General features: G+C 41.5%; 1 pseudogene; it reads left to right on the top strand.

The window, feature by feature from the left end:
• The first annotated feature begins 211 nt into the window (after nt 1-211).
• Nucleotides 212-879, top strand: LOC133052854 (tRNA 2'-phosphotransferase 1-like; annotated as a pseudogene).
• Nucleotides 880-21,643: the final 20,764 nt, after the last annotated feature.

The raw sequence follows: 21,643 nt of genomic DNA, 5'->3' as shown, positions 1-21,643 counted from the left end.
TGCCAGGTTTCTGGTCTCTTTGGCTTTCAAATTCCTGTAACACTTAATAGGCTTCTGTTCTATTTGCTGCTTGTGAATTACATATAGAAGTAAGGAGCTGCTAGGCAGCAGAAGTCTGTCTTGACCATGAACTTCTCTGGATGAAGAAGGCAGAAGGAAGTAAGGGCCCAGGGATAAATGGGCTCGCAGTCTCCAGGAACTAGACCACGTGATGCAAGTGCCCAAGGCCTGGTCCTATGACCTGTCATGGCCCCTGGAGCTGCGCTTCCCATGGAGCCAAAGCCATCCTGCCCCAGGTACCCTCCCACAGCTGTCCCAGTTCTGCAGCTTCTCAGCTGAAGATATGCAGCAATGGATGGACACCAAGGGGAAATAATGGTCCCCCCTGCAACCAGGGAAGCTCAGCACTGGCTCTCATCTGGGCCAGTCTGGGTCTGGATCTGATTGATACCCTTGGTAATCCCACAGGCCACGCTCTGGATGCTCGCTTACAGAACATTCTGGCAGTACTGGCCACCCATCCTGCTCAAAGGCCCGTCCTGCTGGGGAAGAGGCATCCACTTCACCTCAAATGCATCCACCTCACCTCAGCACTCCCCTGGGACCATGGTGTCATCAGTGGCATGTGGCCAAACTGCGAAGTGGCCGTGTTCATTAATGGGCCCTTGGCCCTGGCAGACGAAATACCCTTCTTCCTCTCTGTCAGTGTGGTGATCCTGATTCCAGGGAATGCTAACACCTTCCTGTTTCCCAAGTATTTCCAGAAGGCGTTGCAGCTATGCCTTATGCCAGAGCCTCTCTCCTTGACTGGTAATGAGTAGACAGTGTCAGAGTGGCCCCAAGCACAGCTCCAGAGGGTAAAGGTTTATCCAACAATAATATATTCATTTTTAAAAAAATGTAAAAAGATAATCAAAAAAGAAAAGTTAAAGAAAAAAGAAGAAAAGGTAACCACAGCCCAAGATCTCTTCCAGGCAAATTCTCTTAACTATTCCACTCTTCTCTGTGCTGACTCATCTTCCTCTCCTTCAACTTGATGGCTACTTTCTTAAGCTCTTCTTAATAGGTTTGGGTGGGAAATTGACATCCTTAATACAGTTGTCCCTCAGTACCTTAGGGAGACTTGTTCCAGGATCCCCATGGTATGCAAATCTATGGATGTTTACATCCTTTATATAAAATGGCATAGTATTTGCATGTAACACATACACATTCTCCCATATGCTTTAAATCATCTCTAGATTACTTATGATGTCTAATATAATGCAAATGCTATGGAAATAGCTACAAATACAATGTAAAATGCCACATAAATATTTGCCAGTGTCATAAATTCAAATTTTGCTTTTTGGAACTTTCTGGAATTTTTTTTTTCCTTGAAGATTTTCTATCCTAGATTGCTTGAATCCACAGATGCAGATCCTGCAGATACAGAGAGCTGAGGTATGGTCTTTACCTCCGCTCTGGCTCTCATTTACTGGTTGAGAGGGAAGGTCCTTGGGGAGCCACAGTATTATCTCTGGCCAAGTCTTCCTCTCCAGCAGCCCCTTTAAACAGCTTCACTGTGGAGTTGCAGAAAGCAGTTGACTTTTTCAATTGTGTGGGGCTCTGAAATCACGAGAAACATGCAAAGAATGACTCCTGACCAAGCTAGGTTTTCTTCCATTTTGGGTTGCTGTCTGGCTAGCTCTAACTGGGGTCCATCCCTCTATAGGATGTTGCTAAAAGTAGGAAGAAGCCACAGACTACTCAGCTTGTAAATCTTTCTTATTTACCCCAATGCTATTGCTTCTGAAGCCTGTGAGCTGCTTTCCAAGATCTTGCCAACCTTGGTAAATGCTGTGCCTAGCTAAGATTCTATTTCCTTAAAAGAAAGAGCAAATACATGCCGGAGGAGAGCTAGCTTTCTGCCACAAATGCCTATTGATTCAGACAGGTTCTTAATTCCACCCTATAAAGTGAGTCAGCAACTTGCAGAAGGCACAGGGGCCAGCAAAATAGAAAACTGGCAACCTCAGATTGCCATATCATACAGCAGCAAAGGACTCGCTTTCAAAAAGGAAACAGCTCCTCCCACAAAATAAAAAAAATTGCAGCTAAACTTTTGCTAGTTTTGGTATGATTGATATAAATGCTCAAATTGTGTCTCATAACTAGCAATGAAGCTGACTTTCTGGGCTCTATCAAAAACTTGATTTTGAAAGTTGAGTAAAACAGCAACACAGTGACTTCCGTAACTGTGAACATGAGAAAAACATGCACCATTATAAGTTTTTAATATGCTTGTCAGACTGCTGATGTTACTTCCCAAAATTGTCTTATTCTTTTTCAGATATATTTAATGTGAATTTGGAGGTTGGAACATATTCGAAGTACCTGATAATGTTTCCTCCCTTCTTATAAAATAAACCTTTATTTTAAAAGGATGAAAAATTAATGATTGTCACAAAGAGATTTTTCTCTTCTCAGCACATTCATTTTTATTATATGTTGTTTTGTTGATGTTCATTTTGTATGCTAAATCTATCCCAGATTCCTTTATCTCTTCTAGTACTAAAGATAGCTTCATCAATTTGCACTGTCTAAATACAAATTAAATACCAATTCTATTTGAGAATGGAGACAATGACCATTCTAAAAGGAAGTTCTGGAACAAAGTCACAGATTTTAAGAAATTTGTATTATTATAGTTATTTATACTGGTATGAAATATAAGGGTCTACTTGGTCTATTTTGTTCACTGCTCTATACCTAGTACCTATAATGTTATTTGGTGGACACTCAATAAATTTTTATTTGATTAATGAATTAATGTACTTTCCTTTTAATAATCCTAAAATATACTGGAATATATTTAACCAAAGTAGTTGCAAGAGAGTTGGATCTTTTCTAGTCTAACAAGGAGAAGGCATGGCGGGATTATATAATTCAGACTATTAAAATTCATGAAAGCAGTCACAATGGGTAAAAAGACATTTAACCTCACTTTAATGTCTCTGAATATTCAACCAGGAGAGAGGACTAAGGATACAAACTGTGGAAACACAATTATGTGATAACAGTGTCTCAGTTCTGTATCTCTGGTGGGAGATAATGGCTGAGAAGACACCAGACTAAATGACTGGCAACATTAATATGACAATTAACATTTTCATGCTCTTCATATAGTCTCCTGGTCTCACAACAAATTAGAGAAGTGCTTTCTATTACTATTCTATCCGTATTTACAAATGTGGAAAATGAGCTTCACACAGGAGAATAACTTGCCTGAAGTCCCATAGCTCATGATTGGCAGAGCCAAGATCCAAAGGTCTTTAACAACCAAGTGCATGTTTGATAAAATTCATGCTTTTGCTCCACTGGCATGCAGCTACTCTGTGATTCTCTCTTTGCCCCTCAACCACTTCTGCAGCATATCTCCCTTTCTTCTTGTTAAGAATATTGTATTAATGTTGTAATGTCATTATGTGCTCTAAGTTAATAAAGGGCTTCTTTCCTCTTAGTGTCCAAAGTGATACATAGTATTTGCTGAGTCTTCAAGAAGGAAATAATGATGATGGGAGCCAAAGTCCCAGAATCCCCCACAAGCAATCTGCCATGTTACACATTTCTGGGAAAGCTGTTTAGTAGGAACACTCTATTACAGACTGAAGCTTTGTCTCCCTCTTCACCACTGGTACTATTTTTCTCCCTGAAATTTACTTTAATATTAATATAATTGAGCTTGCCTGGTAGCTCAGTGGTAAAGAACCTGCCTGCCAATGCAGGAGATGTGAGTTCTATCCCTGAGTCGGGAAGATCCCCTGGAGAAGGAAATGACAACTCATTCCAGTATTTCTGCCTGGGAAATCCTGTGAACAGAGGAACCTGGTGGGCTACAGTCCATGAGGAAGCAAAAGAGTCGGATATGACTTAGCAACTAAACAATAACAATTAATAAAACCACTGTAGCTTTATTTTGATAAGGGTTATTTTGATATGGTATATATTTCTCTATGCTTTGCTTACACTTTTAACATATTTGCATCTTTAAATCCAATCAGTCCTAAAGGAAATCAACCCTGAATATTCATCTGAAGGACTGATGCTGAAGCTGAAGCTCCAATACTTTGGCTATTGGATGTGAACAGCTGACTCATTGGAAAATATCCTGATCCTGGGAAAGATGGAGGGCAGGAGAAGGGATGACAGAGGATGAGATGGTTGGATGGCATCACCAACTCAATGGACATGAGTTTGAGCAAGCTCGAGGAGTTGGTGATGGACAAGGAAGCCTAGCGTGCTGCAGTCCATGGGGTCACATAGAGTCAGACATTACTGAGCGACTGAAGAGCAACAACAATAATCTTTAAATCCAAACTGGGGTTTTGAAGGCCAAGTATTGGATCTTGCTTTTGCATCCAATCTGATGATCTCAAAAATTGTTAGAAGTTCTACACATGCTTATTTTCTATTTCAAGCATTTAAAAATTCTTTACTGTGTTTGTGTGCCTAAGTATATATTTTATAAAGGGACACACACACACACACACACACACACACACACACATATATATTAGAGAGTGTGATCAAAAATCTTTTTAGTAATAGGGTAAACAATCAAAAATTTATGGAGGGATTTATCTGGTGGTCTAGAGGTTAAGAATCTACCTGCCAATGCAGGGAACATGGATTCCATCCCTGGTCTGGGAAGATCCCACATGCCATGGAGCAACTAAGCCCGCACTCCACAATTATTGAGCTACCCTCTAGAGCCCATGAGAAGCCACTGCAATAAGAAGCCCGAGCACCATAATGAAGAGTAGCCCCTGCTGGCCACAACTAGAGAAAGCCTGTGTACTGCAACAAAGACCCAGTGCAACCAAAAATAATTTTTAAAAATTAAATATTAAAAAAAATTCATGGAAGCCATGGCTTTAAAGGCAATGTGAACAAGTGACCCATTTCAAGTGCACAGAAATAGAACTGGAGGGTGAGGCAGGGTCTACACAGCACATGGCTCTAATTGAATGGCACCTTTTGGATCAAGTATGTGAATGTTGCTCCCCAGAATTGTGCTAAGCTATGGACCCATTTAGAGGAAAGAATTAGAGTCACACATGAAAAAGGATGTGAGGGATCTGTTCCAAAGTGGACACAGGCAAAGCAACTGGTCCCAATTCACATCATTGTGCATACAGAGGAAGAAAACTAACTTTCCCTCTAGCCTTTCAGGTTCTTGTCTGAGAACCCCCCTGTAAATAAAAGAGTAACAGGAGAAAAACAAACATAAATTTAGTAACATATCTTCCTCCTGTATACATGGGAGAGACTTAGGAAAAGTGAGTAACTCCCTGAAATGGCTTAAGCCACCACCGTAAATACCACCTCCAAGTCAAGAGAAAGGAGGATGCTGGGAGGACGGGAGGGCAGCCAGTTATGAGAGACTATCTGGAGAAGCACAGGAATCAAGGGTAAGGTTGTTCTGAAGACTTAATCCCCTGCCTTCTCCACCGATGACAGGTTCTAGAGACTTCAAAGTCATCCTCCTCTTTCTGAAGCAAAGAAACAGGAGCCCTGACAAATGGAGATTTCCTTTATACATGTCAATATTTCTTACAAAAGTGCATCTTCTCTGTTTTCAGAGATTCTCCTATCTGAAGTCTCTCAAAAATAATCAGCTCAACAATTTGCAGACCCTTTCACTAAGGATGCAGATTTCATTCAGCTCAGCTCTGTAAATGGCATGACTATTTTTAAGGGCTCCCAGGTTAGTCCTAGTCTGCAGCTTCAGGTAAAAGGAAGAATCGCTAAGGAATCAGTTTTCTTCTAAGGGGATGGGGACTTCCCAAGGTTCTGAGCTGGGGAAAGACACATTTGGACTTGCTTTTAAAACCACCTAGTGGAAAAGAAGTGGGCAGGAAGGAGACACCAGAGGAGGTGGCTGCGACCACCCAGGCATGGGCCAGTTTGGACTGGTTGAGGGAGCTGAGCTGGAGAGAACTGGTTGGATCCAGGTATGTTCTCACCAGCCACTATTTAAGTCAGGTGGTGAGAGATAAAGGACTGGACCTAGAATTTGCCCGAGCAGCTATAAGCCTGTTTTTCCCTTTGAGATAAAGGGCACAGGACACAGAGTTTGGCAGATGGGAGCAGGAACCTAGTTTTGGACATCTTCAGTTTGAAGTCTAAGTCAAAAGCTGAATAGCCAGGTGAGAATGAGAACTGAGGTCATTCATCTAGAAAGGTAACCTTTACAGGATTCCTTAGAAGAAATAAGGCTCATACTCACCCTTACCTCTGCTGATAGTCGTGTTTTTTTACCCCAAAACAAAGGAAGTTTATGAAATGAGAAAAAATAATAATAATCAGCCCCCCAAAATCAATATGCCAAAGAGGCATATGTTGGGGTGGCAAATTCTGTTTCCTTTCACCTGTGAATGCAGAAAAATTCTCCAGGGACTTCACTGGCTGTCCAGTGGTTAGGACTCTGAGCTTCCACTGCAGGGGGCATGGGTTTGTGCATGTCATGCAGCCAAAAATAAAAAAAAAAAAAACAACTCCAAAGAACCAAAACCAGAAAGACTGTCCAGTGGAAGATGTGTATGCTGGGCAGAGTACTAGAAGGTACTAGACAGAAAAGATCCATAAACCCACATGGGGTCCCTTTGAGGTCTGAATACTAAGCTATGTGCATGAAGGATTTAAATATATAGTGTCAAGAAGTTGTGAAGGCAAAAGTTTAAAGTATTGCCTCTGAAAAGGAGACAGTCTATAAAAGCTAATGCTTATAAAACACACTCTCTAAATAGTTTACTTGGGTAAAAAGGTACATTCTGTTGAAAAATATTGGTAATCACCTATTTTAAAATGATAGTTTTAAAGACTAAATGTATGTATAGACTCACTAAAGCTTATCTCATTCAATATCAGGCTTCTTGAATTTACTTTGTGAACTTTTTTCCAAAACCAATCTAAAGCTTGGTATTTTGCAAGCTGGGGATTGAAGGTACGAATTTCCTTCAGCCCTTGTAAGGAAGCACTTTTGAATTCATTTCGCTGACATGAGATTGCTCTCCCCAAAGCAATTTTGGAGGGAACATTAAGTGCTATAGAACTGGAATTGGAGAAATGTGCCCCAGAAAATGTTTTTAATCAGGGCTGTGTGGGAGCCTATTTAATCACTGGACAATGGAAGACATTAAAGGAACAATACTTTGTTTAAGGGACTTACTGACTGAGAAGTTCATTTGAACTAGGTCTTCTCTTCTCTGGCTTCTCATTTCAGAACTGTTTGGCCAGGATTGAACTCAATCTTTCTGGTAGCTGCATCTTCATCCTTTGACCTATAAATGGAAATTCACATGTTTCGGTTTTTGTCTTTGCAAATTAGAGTTGTCCCTGACAATTCCCTTTGCATTTGAGAACAGCCAGAGTGGTGCTGGATATTTTCATTCATATTCTCTCTGGTATCAAATGTCACAGCTGGGTTGCATGAAGGTTTATTTGTATTATAACAGCATTTCCTTCAGATCTCAGGGGGCCTCTATCTCTAAAATCACTTGTCTACAGGAACTTCGGGGAGAATTACTTGACCTTTCTAAAAGTAGACTTTCCAACTGAATATCTCCCTCTGGATCTAGGTTCAGACGTCGGGTTTGTGTGTATGTGTGCCCTGAGCTTTTAGATTAATGTAGATCCTGACTTTTAAAGTGATACAGTGTTCCTTTGATTGCCCAAACAGAGAGAACTTTTGTTAATTATGGGCATGAGTAAACTCTAAATATTGTGGTGAGATAATTTACTGACAGCATAATATATGTTCTTCCTCCCCTCATTCCAGAAGATTAGTCAATTCTTTTTATGCTCCTTCTCAAACTTGTATCTGTAGACTGAAATAGGGGGACCAACTCTCTCGGTTTGTCCAGGACTTGCTTAGAGGGAGTTCCTGGCATGTAAAACTTCAGTATGAAAAATGGGAAAGTCCCAAGCAAGCTGGGACAAGTTGGTCACCCCAGGCAAATGTCAGTACAAGATACCTCCCGTCCCGGAATTTTTTCTAAACCCCAAGTTCACTGAAGAGAAGTGACCCTGAGGGGCCAGGGAGAGTGGGGTACCATGTTAATGTAAACTTTTAATTGAAATATAACATATATAATGTGCAAATCATAAGTGTGCAGCTATACAAAATTTCACCAAGTGAACACATACATGTAACTAGTATCCAGATCAAGAAAGGGAATATGTTCAGGGTTCCAGAAGCCCTCTTGCACATTCTTTCCCTTGAATAACCACATGAGCAAGGAAAAATAAATTTCCCGCTACCCTTCTGAGCTCTTGGCTGAGACTGTCAGTAATAAAAGACAGATTAACGGGAGGAAAAAAAATAGTTTATTTATGTATATTTCTTCTGTGTACATGGGAGAGACCCAGGGACATTGAGTAAAGCTATCCAACATGGCCCGAGACACCACTTTAAATACCATTTTCAGGAGGGGGTAAGTGCTAGTGGTAAAGAACCCACCTGCCAATGCAGAAGATGTAAGAGACCTGGATTCGACCCCTGGGTCGGGAAGATCCCCTGGAGGAGGCACAGCAACTCACTCCAGTATTCTTTCCTGGAGAATCCCATGGACAGAGGAGCCTGGTGGGCTACAGTTGATGGGGTCACAACTGAAGCAACTGAACATGCATGCAAGGAGACCAGTTCTGGAAGGTTACCAGAAAAACACAGAATGTTAGTAGATTTAAGTTCACGCCTTTTCCACAGTGAGAGTTCCTTGTGATTTATTAAAGTTATCCTCCTCTTCCTGGTACAGAGAGAGACACCCTTAAAAATGGAGATTAACCTTAGGAATGTGAATCTTCCTCACAAAAGAGTAAATTCTACTCTGATTTTAGAGCTTGTCCTGTGTCTGTCTGTGCTGTCGCTTCAGTCTTGCCCGACGCTGCGATGCTATGGACCGTAGCCCGCCAGGCTTCTCTGTCCATGGGATTCTCCAGGCAAGAATACTGGAGTGGGTTGCTGTTTCTTTCTCCAGGGGATCTTTCTGGCCCAGGGATCGAACTTGCATCTCTTATGTCTCCTGCATTGGGAAACGGGTTCTTTACCACTAGCGCCACCTAGGAAGCCCCTCTCCTTTGTCTACTTTTTCTCAAAAATATGTCAACTCAAAATAATCTGTATGCCAAAGAGGCATATTTGGGGGTGGCATGTTCTGCTCTCCTTTAACTAGTATCCTTAAATACTTGAGATTAATTTTACCTGTTTTTAAAATTTATATAAATGAAACCATACAGTTTTTACTTGCTAGGGAGGAAGAAATTTTTCGTTACAATTCCAAGTTCTTCTGGCTGGTCTAAAAGTCAAACTGGCAAGAAATAGATTAACGGGAGACAATCAAACAAAAATGTATTAAAGGTAGACATAGGAGAGACCCACGAATACAATAACTCACCAAGATGGCCAAAGCCCTCACCTTAAATATCATCCACAGCTAAACACAAAAGAGGATGACTGAGGGTGGGAGAGTCAGTTATGGGAGGTTCCCTGGAAGGTTCCCTTCACAGTAAACAAGGGTGACTGTGGTGCAGATTTAAGTCCCTGCCTTCTCCACAGATAGGTTTCTAGATTTTTTGGTCATCCTTCTCTTCCAAGTACTGAGATGGAAGCTTTCTATGCCTGCTGTTTCTCAGAAAATAATAGTTTAACACATATTGACCAGGGGATTTTTGTAGACACTAATGCCTGTGGCCAGTGATTTGTTATGTAAGTGAATACTGAAACACTTTGGTCAATAACTTTTGGGTAACAAAAGACACATTAATACATCGCTAGTCAATAAGTTGTTAAAACAATTAATATGCCAAAGAGACATATTTTACGGTGGCAAATTCTACTCTCCTAAATGTTCTTGTTTCTAGTTTCTCTCATTTAACATTGTGAGAGTCATTCATGTTATTGTGTGGCATGTAGGTTTGTTCACTCTTGGGGCTGTATAAAACCCCACTGTGTGACTATACCACAATTTACTTATCCTTTCTACCTTTGATGAACACTTGGACTGTTTCAAGTTTGGGGCTATTATGGACAGTGTTAGTATGAATACTTTTGTTGATAAGGAGAGAAAGGGAGCAGTGATTTGGCAGAATCTCAGGGAGTCAGCAATATTCAAAGAGGTTGGTGCAAGGTGGACACAGCCATGGGGGGTGGTTCTTACCTCTGCAAATTCTGTGACACACGCCGGGCACAAGAGCAAAGAACTGGGGTCCAGTGGTGGTCCAGTGGCTGAGACTCCATGCTCCCAATGCAAGGTGCCCAGGTTCGATCCCTAGTCAGAACACTAGATCCTACATGCCGCAACTAAGAGTTCAAATTCCTCAAGTAAAGATCCCACTTGGTGGCAACTAAAACCTGGAGAAATCAAATAAATAAATATATATATGACTCACTGGAAAAGACCCTGATGCTGGAAAAGACTGAAGGCAAAGGAGAAGAGGGCAGCAGAGGATGAGATAGTTAGATAGCATAACCAACTCAATGGACATGAATCTGAGCAAACTCTGGGAGATAGCGAAGGACAGAGGAGCCTGGTGTGCTTCAGTCCATGGGGCTGCAAAGGATTGGACACGACTTACATGTATATCTATATATCTACATATATATGTGTGTGTATATATGTGTGTGTGTATATATACACACACACACACACACACACACACACACATATATATATATATAAAGCTGTTTAACAAAAGCATTTATAAAAACAGCAAAGGACTGTTGTATCTCAAGGGTAACTCAGTCTATGACTACAGAATAATCAGCTATCATGAAATGAAGACTAGGGGCCTACTTGAAATTAGCCAGACTGCAAGGACCAAGACACAGTCTAAGAGATTGCCAATTCTTTTTTTTTTTTTTTTTTGAGATTGCCAATTCTGCCCAAGAATTCTGACATTAACTACAAGTGCAGACTTTTTTTTCCCTGTTTTTGCAGTTTTACTGAGATCTAATTAACACACAATACTGTATAATTTTAAGATGTATAGCACACTGACTTGACATATATATATATATATATATATATATATATATATATATATATACTGCAAAATGATCACTACAATGTTTAGTTAACTTCCATCACCTCATATAGTTACCAAAAAAAAATTTTTTTGAGATATAAACTTTTAGGATCTACTACTCTCTTTTAGTTCAGTCTCTCAGTCGTGTCCATCTCTTTGCGACCCCATGGACTGCAGCATGCCAGGCTTCCCTGTCCATCACCAACTCCCAGAGCTTGCTCAAGCTCATGTCCATCAAGTCGGTGCTGCCATCCAACCATCTCATCCTCTGTCATCCCCTTCTCCTCCTGCCTTCAATTTTCCCCAGCATCAGAGTCTTTTCAAATGGGTCAGTTCTTCACATCAGGTGGCCAATGTATTGGAGTTTCAGCTTCAGCATCGGTCCTTCCAAAGAATATTCAGGACTGATTTCCTTTAGGATGGACTGGTTGGATCTCCTTGCAGTCCAAGGGACTCTCAAGAGTCTTCTCCAACACCACAGTTCAAAAGCATCAATTCTTTGGTGCTTAGCTTTCTTTATGGTCCAACTCCCACATTCATACATGACTACTGGAAAAACCACAGCTTTGACTAGATGGACCTTTGTCGGCAAAGTAACCTCTCTGCTTTTTAATATGCTGTCTACGTTGGTCATAGCTTTCCTTCGAAGGAGCAAGCGTCTTTTAATTTCATGTCTGCAATCACCATCCGCAGTGATTTTGGAGCCCAAGAAAATAAATTCTGTCACTATTTCCACTGTTTCCCCATATATTTGCCATGAAGTGATGGGTCCAGATTGCCATGATCTTAGTTTTCTGAATGCTGAGCTTTAAGCCACCTTTTTCACTTTCCTCTTTCACTTTCATCAAGAGGCTCTTCAGTTCCTCTTTGCTTTCTGCCATAAGGGTGGTGTCATCTGCATATTTGAGGTTATTGATATTTCTCCTGGCAATCTTGATTCCAGCTTGTAGTAACTTTCAAATGTATCATAAAACAGTGTTAACTATCATGTTTTACATTACACCCCTGATACAGATTCTCCTCATCTTACAATGAAGTTGCCTTGCTTTTCTAAATTGCTTCAGTCATGTCCAACTCTTTGCGATCCTATGGACTGTAACCCACCAGGCTCCTCTGTTGGAGTGGTTTGCCATTTCCTCCTCCAGGGGATCGTCCCAACCCAGGGATTGAACCGGTGTCTCTTACATCTCCTGTATTGGTGGGTTCTTTACCACTAGCACTACCTGGGAAGCTGACAAGGAGGTTATGTCCAGATAAACCCACTGCAAGTTGAAAACACTGAAAGTTGAAAATACACTTAGGACTTCCCTGGTGGTATAGCGGTTAAGAATTCAGCTACCAATGCAGGGGACACAGTTTCGATCCCTGCTCCGGGAAGATCCCACATTGCACATAGCAACTAAGCCTCAGCACCACAACTATTGAACCTATGCCCCAGAGCCAGGGAACTGCAACTACTGAGCCCTTGAGCCACAACTAGTGAAGACGGGGTACCCTAGAGCTCATGCTCCTTAACCTGAGAAGCCACTGCAATGAGAAGCCCTCACACCGCAACTAGAGAGTAACTCCTATTTGCCACAACTATAGAAAGCCCATGTAGCAATGAAGACCCAGTGCAACCATAAATAAATAAATAAAAATAAAATGCACATAATACACCTAACCTACTGAATATCACACCTTCCTCTAACCTACATTAAACATGCTCAGAACATTTAACAGTAGCTTACACTTAGGCAAAATAATCTAACACGAAGCCTATTTGATAATCTCATGTAATTTATTGAATACTCTACTGAAAGTGGGGCTTTCCTTGTGGCTCAGCTGGTAAAGAACTTGCCTGAAATGTGGGAGACCTGGGTTCGATCCCTGGGTTGGGAAGATGTCCTGGAGAAGGGAAAGGCTACCCACTCCAGTATTCTGGCCTGGAGAATTCCATAAAGTCCATGGGGTCGCAAAGAGTCAGACACGACTGAGAGACTTTCACTTTTCACTTTCACTACTGAAAGTGAAAAACACAATGGCTACACAGGCACAGAATGATTGTTAGTGCTCTCCTGGTTTAGTCTCATGATCATGTGGCTGACTGGGAGCCGTGGATCACTTCTGCTGGTGCCCAGCAACATGAGAGAACATTACTGCACATATCAATAATCTGGGAATAAAATCAAAATTCAAAATGCAAAATATAGTTTCTGTGGAATGTTTATCACTTTCACACCATTGTAAAGTCAAAAAATGGTTAGCTGAATCATCAAAAGTCAGAGACTATCTATACTTATTTATCTTATAACTGGAAGTTTGTGACTTTTGGCCATCTTCATCCAATTCCCCCATCTCCCACTTCCATTTTTCTTTAAAAAAACAAGAATTTATTTATTTTTGGCTCTGCTGGGTCTTCGTTGTTGCTTGGGTTTTTCACTAGCTGTGGTGATTGAGGGCTACTCTCTAGTTGCAGTGTGAGGGCTTCTCACTGGTGTGGCTTCTCTTGTTCCGGAGCACAGACTCTAGGCACACAGGCTTCAGGAGTTTCAGCACATGGGCTCAGTAGTTGCAGCTCCCAGGCTCAATAGTTGTGGAACATGGGCTTAGTTGCTCTGTGGCGTGTGGGATCTTCCCAAACCAGGGATCAAACCCATGTCTCCTGCTTTGGCAGGCCAATCTTTACCACTGAACCATCAGCAAAGCACCCACCCTCATCTTTGATAACAAGCAACCTGACCTCTTTTCTATGAGCTTGGGTTTCTTGTTTTATTTTTTTTTAATTTATTTATTTAGCTGTGCCATATGTCATGTGATATCTCAGTTACCTGACCAGGGATCAAACGTGAGCCCCTTGCAGTGGAAGCACAGGATATTAACCAAAGGACCATCAGGGAAGCCCCTATTTTGTTTTGTTTTGGATTCCACACATAAGTGGATTCCACACATATGTGGTTTAATCACTAAGTTGTGTCCGATTCTTGCAACCCCACGGACTATAGCCCATCAGGCTCCTCTGTCCATGGAATTCTCCAGGCAAGAATACTGGAGTGGGTTGCCATTTCCTTCTCCAAAGTGAGATCATATAATATTAATCCTCTCTGCCTGGCTTATTTTACTTAGCACAATGTCCTCACAGTCTATCCATCTTATTACAAATAGCAGGATTTCCTTTTTTATGACTGCATAATATTTAATTTACATATATAATCACACACATATATATGCAACTTTTTCTTCATCAACTCATCCATTGATAGTCACTTAGGTTGTTTCTATGTCTTCGCTACTGTAAATAATGCTATAGCAAACATGGGGTGTAGATGTGTGCTGCGCTAAGTTGTTTCAATTGTGTCTGACTCTGTGCAGCCCTATGGACCATAGCCCACAGGCTCCTCTGTCCATGGGCTTCTCCAGGCATGAATACTGGAGTGGGTTACCACACCCTCTTCCAGGGGATCTTCCCAAATCAGGGACTGAACCCGAATCTCATGTCTCCTGCATTGGCAGGTAGGTTCTGTGCCACTAGTGGGAAGTTTGGGGATATAGATATCTCTTTAATATAATGATATTTCCTTTAGATATATGCCCAGGAGAGGAAATGCTCCATCATATGGTAGTTCTAGTCATAATTTTTTTGAAGAACCTCCACAGTATTTTCTTTTTTTTTTTTCATTTATTTTTATTAGTTGGAGGCTAATTACTTCACAACATTGCAGTGGGTTTTGTCATACATTGAAACTGAACTGAACCCACTCCACAGTATTTTCTATAGTGGCTGCATCAATTTATATTTCTACCAACAATGTACAAGTAGAGGTATCTCAAACCACATTCAGGTTAGATATTTCCCTAGAAAGATTCCCTTAACTCAATGAAATCTATTATATTCACAGTTACCTTTATTATAGGAAAAGATACATTAAAATCAGCCAAAGAGGGAGTTTTCGGGTGGCCCAGTGGTAAAGAAACTGTCCTGCAATGCAGGAGACTCTGGTTTGATTCCTGGTCAGGGAACTAAGATCCCACAAGACGCAGGGACAACTAAGCTTGTGCACTGCAGCTACTGGAGCCCAACTGTCACCATGCATGATGCAAGGGAGATAACATGTGTTGCTGTAAGACCTAACATAGCCAAATAAATAAGAATTTTAAAAATCAGCCAAAGAGGTATACAAACAGCATAGTCTAGGAGGGCTCCAAAGAATTCCAAACTCGAAGATTCCATTGTCCTCAGAATGAATTACTCTCCTGACATGGATATGTAACAATATTCATGTGCATTCTCAATCTAGGAAGCTCATTCAAGCTTTCTTTGTTCAGAGTTCTTATTGGGGCTTCATTATGTAGCTAGAATTGACTGAAGCATGGTTGAATGGAATCTCCATCCTCCACCTCCCTATTAGCTCTCTAAGGTTAGGCTTCCTAGCATGACCAGCCAAACAGAAAAACTCTGTAGTATGCTTCAGTCAGTTCAGTTCAGTCGCTCAGTCGTGTCTGACTCTTTGTGACTCCATGGACTGCAGCATGCCAGGTTTCCCTGTCCATCACCAACTCCCAGAGCTTGCTCAAGCTCATGTCCATCGAGTCGGTGATGCCATCCAACCATCTCATCCTCTGTCGTCCCCTTCTCCTCTCACCTTCAATCTTTCCCAGCATCAGGGTCTTTTCCAATGAGTCAGTTCTTCACATCAGGTGGCCAAAGTATTGGAGTTTCAGCTTCAGCATCAGTCCTTCCAATAAATACTCATGACTGATTTCCTTTAGGATGGACTGATTGGATCTCTCTGCAGTCCAAGGGTCTCTCAAGAGTTTTCAACACCACAGTACAAAAGCAACAATTCTTCGGTGCTCAGCTTTCTTTATAGTCCAACTCTCACATCCATACATAACTACTGGAAAAACCATAGCCTTGACTAGACAGACCTTTGTTTTGCAAAGTAATGTCTCTGCTTTTTAAAGTACTATCTAAGTTGGTCATAACTTTCCTTCCAAGGAGTAAGCGTCTTTTAATCTCATGTCTGCAGTCACCATCGGCAGTGATTTTGGCGCCCCCCAAAATCAAGTCTGCCACTGTTTCCATTGTTTCTCCATCTATTTGCCATGAAGTGATGGGACCAGATGCTATGATCTTAATTTTCTGAATGTTGAGCTTTAAGCCAACTTCTTCACTCTCCTCTTTCACTTTCATCAAGAGGCTCTTTAGTTCCTCTTCACTTTCTGCCATAAGGGTGGTGTCATCTGCATATCTGAGGTTATTGATATTTCTCCCGGCAATCTTGATTTCAGTTTGTGCTTCATCCAGCCCAGCGTTTCTCATGATGTACTCTGCATATAAGTTAAATAAGCAGGGTGACAATATACAGCCTTGATGTACTCCTTTTCCTATGGAACCAGTCTGTTGTTCCACGTCCAGTTCTAACTGTTGCTTCCTGACCTGCATACAGGTTTCTCACGAGGCAGGTCAGGTGGTCTGGTATTCCCATTTCTTTCAGAATTTTCCACAGTTTATTGTGATCCACACAGTCAAATGCTTTGGCATAGTCAATAAAGCAGAAATTGATGTTTTTCTGGAACTCTCTTGCTTTTTCAGTGATCCAGCAGATGCTGGCAATTTGATCTGGTTACTCAATCTTTTCTAAATCCAGCTTGAACATCTGGCAGTTCACGATTCATGTACTGTTGAAGCCTGGCTTGAGGAATTTTGACATTAATATACTAGCGTGTGAGATGAGTGCAGTTGTGCGGTAGTTTGAGCATTCTTTGGCACTGCATTTCTTTGGGATTGGAATGAAAACTGACCTTTTCCAGTCCTGTGGCCACTGCTGAGTTTTCCAAATTTGTTGGCATATTGAGTGCAGCACTTTCACAGCATCATCTTTCAGGATTTGAAATAGCTCAACTGGAATTCCATCACCTCCACTAGCTTTGTTCGTAGTGATGCTTCCTAAGGCCCACTTGACTTCACATTCCAGGATGTCTGGCTCTAGGTGAGTGATCACACCATTGTGATTATCTGGGTCATGAAGATCTTTTTTGTACAGTTCTTCTGTGTAGTCTTGCCACCTCTTCTTAATATCTTCTGCTTCTGTTAGGTCCATATCATTTCTGTCCTTTATTGAGCCCATCTTTGCATGAAATATTTCCTTGCTATCTCTAATTTTCTTGAAGAGATCTCTAGTTGGCTCCACCCTAAGTCATTAAAATAAAATACTAGCTGTGGTCCAAGGAGATCACTATGCATAACAAAGACACTCCTATCACAGGGGAATTTCCCCATGTTCAGAAGTTAACTCCAAGAGCCAGGACAAAGACCTGACCACTCATTTGGAAAGATCAAATTCCTTACTGCAAAGGGCTTTCCCCCCTTTCTCTGTAAGACTCTTGGATTCTGATGTAATGGCAAAAGGGGAGTTGCCCCAGTAATGCTTGAGATTACCTGCCGAGTGGGAATGAAAACAAAACAGAATTTAAGGTGATTTAAAGACAAAAACTAGGGCTTCCCTGGTGGCTCAGTCAGTAAAGAGTCTGTCTACAATGCAGGAGATGTGGGTTCAATCCCTAGGTCAGGAAGATCCTCTGGAGAAGGGAATGGCAACCCACTCTAATATCCTTGCCTGTAGTATCCCATGAACAGAGGAGCCTGGCAGGCTACAGTCCATGGGTCCACAAGAGTTGGACACAACTGAGGAATTAAACCTACCTGTAGACAACAAAGCAGCGCCATAGCAGCATAGTATTTTGCAATTTAAAGCAACGTGATTTTCTTTATTAGTAATTTCTTTATAACCTCACATCACTTCCCTTATTAACAGGTGCAGAAAGAGAGAAAAGAATCATTTACTTTTGTGCTACAAAAATATGCTTTTGAAGCTCTCTGCAGAACTGATATATATTTATGAGAGAAAAGATTCTGGATCCCAAGAGCCTGAATGGTTTGCGTATCAAAGGCCAAGGCCCCAAAGGCTTCAGAGTAGACCCAGAAATATCTAGAAGAAGACCAGATCAATCAGAATCACCTAAAGCTATATAAAGGCTTCCCAGGACTAGAAGAGAGGAGAGTCAGAGGGGAAAAAGAAACTCAGAAATGTGCTCCTGAGAAGGGGTTCTATATTCTGCCTGTACTGTGTCCACCCCCACCTAAGGAAAGACAGTGAAAAGGCAGAGACACAGTCCAAAGTCACTTGTAGCTGACACTCTCAGTGCCCCATCCATCACCTTCCCATCCTAACCATTTCACTGTGTTCTTTCTGACTTCCACTGGTCAGCAGCTGCATCTCTATGTCTAAAGGTTTTGTTCTGGTTTTTTCTTTTTCCTGGAACTACTCTGCTTGGTGCAGCAGGGCAGAAGTGCCAAGGAATGAACTCACTGCCAGCAGCCCTCAGCCAAAACTCTCATTGAAATTATTATCCCCCATTATAAGTTGTATCTCATTATTAATACCCCAGCTCTGGCTTCCCTTGGGTGGGATAGTTCAGAGCTGTGTATCTGATACCATTTCTCCAGAGTTGCCCCATAAAGTTAAGTTAAAGTTCAGGTACCCATTATAGTAGTTGGTTTAAAAATCCACCTCATCGGACTTGCCTGGTGGTCGAGTGGTTAAAAATCTGCGCTTCCAAGGCAAGAGGTGTGGGTTCAATCCCTGATCAGGGAACTAAGATCCCACGTACCTCACCTCAGCCAAAAAGTGGTGGGAAAAAATAGGACCTTATCTGCCTTGCCTTCTCTGCATCAACATCCCTACCCCCAAGTGATTTCTGTACAGCCCGAATGACCTGCTTGCACTAAATTTCTTGTCTCAGAATCTTCTGATGGTGCCCAAACAAGAGCACAACCCTTTCCATTGCTTACAGAAGCAAATGTTCCTTTTTGACATGCTCATTAAGAATAAGGAAAACAGAGAGGATAACTCCCCCACACGTATTACATTTCTCTGTGGCTCCTTGCAAGGGATTCTTTGATTATCAGCACCACTCAGAGCAGACCCTCCGGGCAGAGAGTATCCTCATGTACTTTGTAATTATTTTTTTGTTGTTGTTGCTGTGAGCTCATTTTCAGTGGGAATTCTCTTCCATGAGAGTCCTCTGTGTGCCCTGGCTGAGGAGGTATCTCAGTTAGATGGTTTAAGATTTGCCTCTGCTTTGGCCTTGCAAAATTCATAAATGCCAGATCAGTCTCGAACAGTAAGTTTTTCAGCAGAGGAAACTCATACTCTAAAGTAGTGCAAACTTGTACCCACCTCCAGGCAGAGATCATGCTCAGGGTTCTAGTTTCTTGCAGTGGCTCTGTTTCCTCCAGTGGCCCACGGTGGGCACTCTTCTTGGGTACATTCAACTGCTACTCCCTGACTAAGGACAAAGAAACCCTTTTCTAGTGCCCACCTTTGTTTAGAGAGCTTAGGTCTTGAGTTCTTGATTTGACGGGCTCATTTAGCCTGGGATCCAGTGCAGTTCTCCTGTAGATAGTATAGCCCCTGAGTTATGTCTTCAGGCTCAATACTCCAAAAACTGTGTGCCTTCAATTCCTCCTCAGTGCTTTGATTCTAACATTCCTTGTTCTCCTGACACCTGGAAATTTACTTTTGAACTCAGCTATGCTTTAAAAAATACTTTTTTCCTATTTAATCTAGTATTTCTACATGTTAGGAGTAAAAGAGGCTCCAGTATCTTGCCAGGCATCAATAGTTCCCATGACACAAAGCAGCATAAACTTTCAGCATGTCACACTGTCCACAAGAAAAACAATTCTTTTTGCATTATACAGAGTAGATTGATTCTTCATAGTCCATACTGGAATAAGATCCTGGCTTTACCTTCATGTGTCCCAAAGACTTCCCAAAGCAAAAGAGCCCTCAAGGAGGAATTCAAGCCTCTGCTTCAAACACACAGGCTTTGATTCAAGGTTTCCAAAATCTCAGGAATAATTTTTTTTAGACTGATCTCACGGTCAACTTTCTTGGGCTCCAAAATTACTGCAGATGGTGACTGCAACCATGAAATTAAAAGACGCTTCCTTTTTGGAAGAAAAGGTATGACCAACCTAGACAGCATATTAAAAAGCAGAGACATTACTTTGCCAACAAAGGTCCATCTAGGCAAAGCTATGGCTTTTCCAGTAGTCATGTATGGGTGTGAGAGTTGGACTATAAAGAAAGTTGAGCGTCAAAGAATTAATGCTTTTCAACTGTGGTGTTGGAGAAGACTCTTGAGAGTCCTGTGGACTGCAAGGATATCCAACCAGTCAATTCTAAAGGAAATCAACCCTGAATATTCATTGGAAGGACTGATGCTGAAGCTCCAGTACTTTGGCCACCTGATGCAAAGAACTGACTCATTGGAAAAGACTCTGATACTGGGAAAGATTGAAGGCAGGAAGAGAAGGGGATGACAGAGGATGAGATGGTTGGATGGCAGCACCGACTCGATGGACATGAGCTTGAGCAAGCTCTGGGAGTTGGTGATGGACAGGGAAGTCCATGGGGTCAAAGTCAGACACGACTGAGCAACTGAACTGAACATGGTCAATGTACCTGAGCTATTCTCTCCTCTAAAATCACTGGAAGAGGAAAACTCTTCTCAAACTCATGACCCAAGATGGGGGTCTACCCTTTTCATGAGCAGAGGTATGCACTATAAAATCTCTCAACTCTAGAGAAAATTAACCTCGGAGGGTCAGAGTTCTTTTTCTGTTCCAATATATACCAGTATGCCCATCTTGAAAGATCATCTAATATGGGGAAAGACCAAGGACACCAAAGTCAAATATCATAGTGTCAAAGATTGATTTTTCAAAGTTAAAAACATGTTTTATTCAACTGGTTAATGAGGGGATCAGTAAGAAAGTAATACTGGTTCAAAGGGCATTTTCAGGACTGGCATATTTGTTGTCTACCAGGAAAGGCAGTTTGAAATAAATTTACTAACAGAAAAAAATGGCAAATGTCCAAAGGAAGGGTAATCAAACTATAACTTTGACTTTATAATTTCTACTAGACAGAAAAATTACAACTTTTGTTGTCTGAGCCTTTAATTAATAGTAAACGGCAAATGCATACACATACATCCCCTAGATCCTCAGGTGATCCTGTCAACATCCCAGGATAGCACTGAAAGGACAGGCAACCCAATTTTCCTCTTGTTTCTCAAGTTTTAAACAATGTGTCTTAATAACTACTACACCTAGCTGTGCAATATAGCAGCTGTGGAGCAATGACCTAAGTTCCCTAGGACTCAGTTTATTCATCTGTAAATTGGGGTAACAATATATATCTTGCCTAATTATTTTATTTTTTCTTGTTCTCCAACCAGAGGAGACCAAACAGGGATAACCCCTGTGTAGGCAGAAGATGGAGCTAGGTGCCTTTTACTGTTATGACTGGGAACAGAGACCTGAGGGTACCAGGGTGTGAGTCAAGAAATAGACCAAGGCCTGTATCACAGTATCTGAGGAACCAAGAAGGAAAACCAGGTGTAGCCAAAAGGAGAAGAAACTCGGAGATGAAACCAGGAACATGTGTCAGCCAAAGTCGTATGCAGATTCAGAGTTCAAAAACTAAAGAGGTGGGAGAGAGGGGACCAGAGTGAATCTGAACCT

Source organism: Dama dama, chromosome X (genome assembly GCF_033118175.1).
Source record: "Dama dama isolate Ldn47 chromosome X, ASM3311817v1, whole genome shotgun sequence".
Lineage (NCBI taxonomy): Eukaryota > Metazoa > Chordata > Mammalia > Artiodactyla > Cervidae > Dama > Dama dama.
Note: the sequence above shows the minus strand (reverse complement) of the source record. Positions and strands in the feature narration are given on the sequence as shown.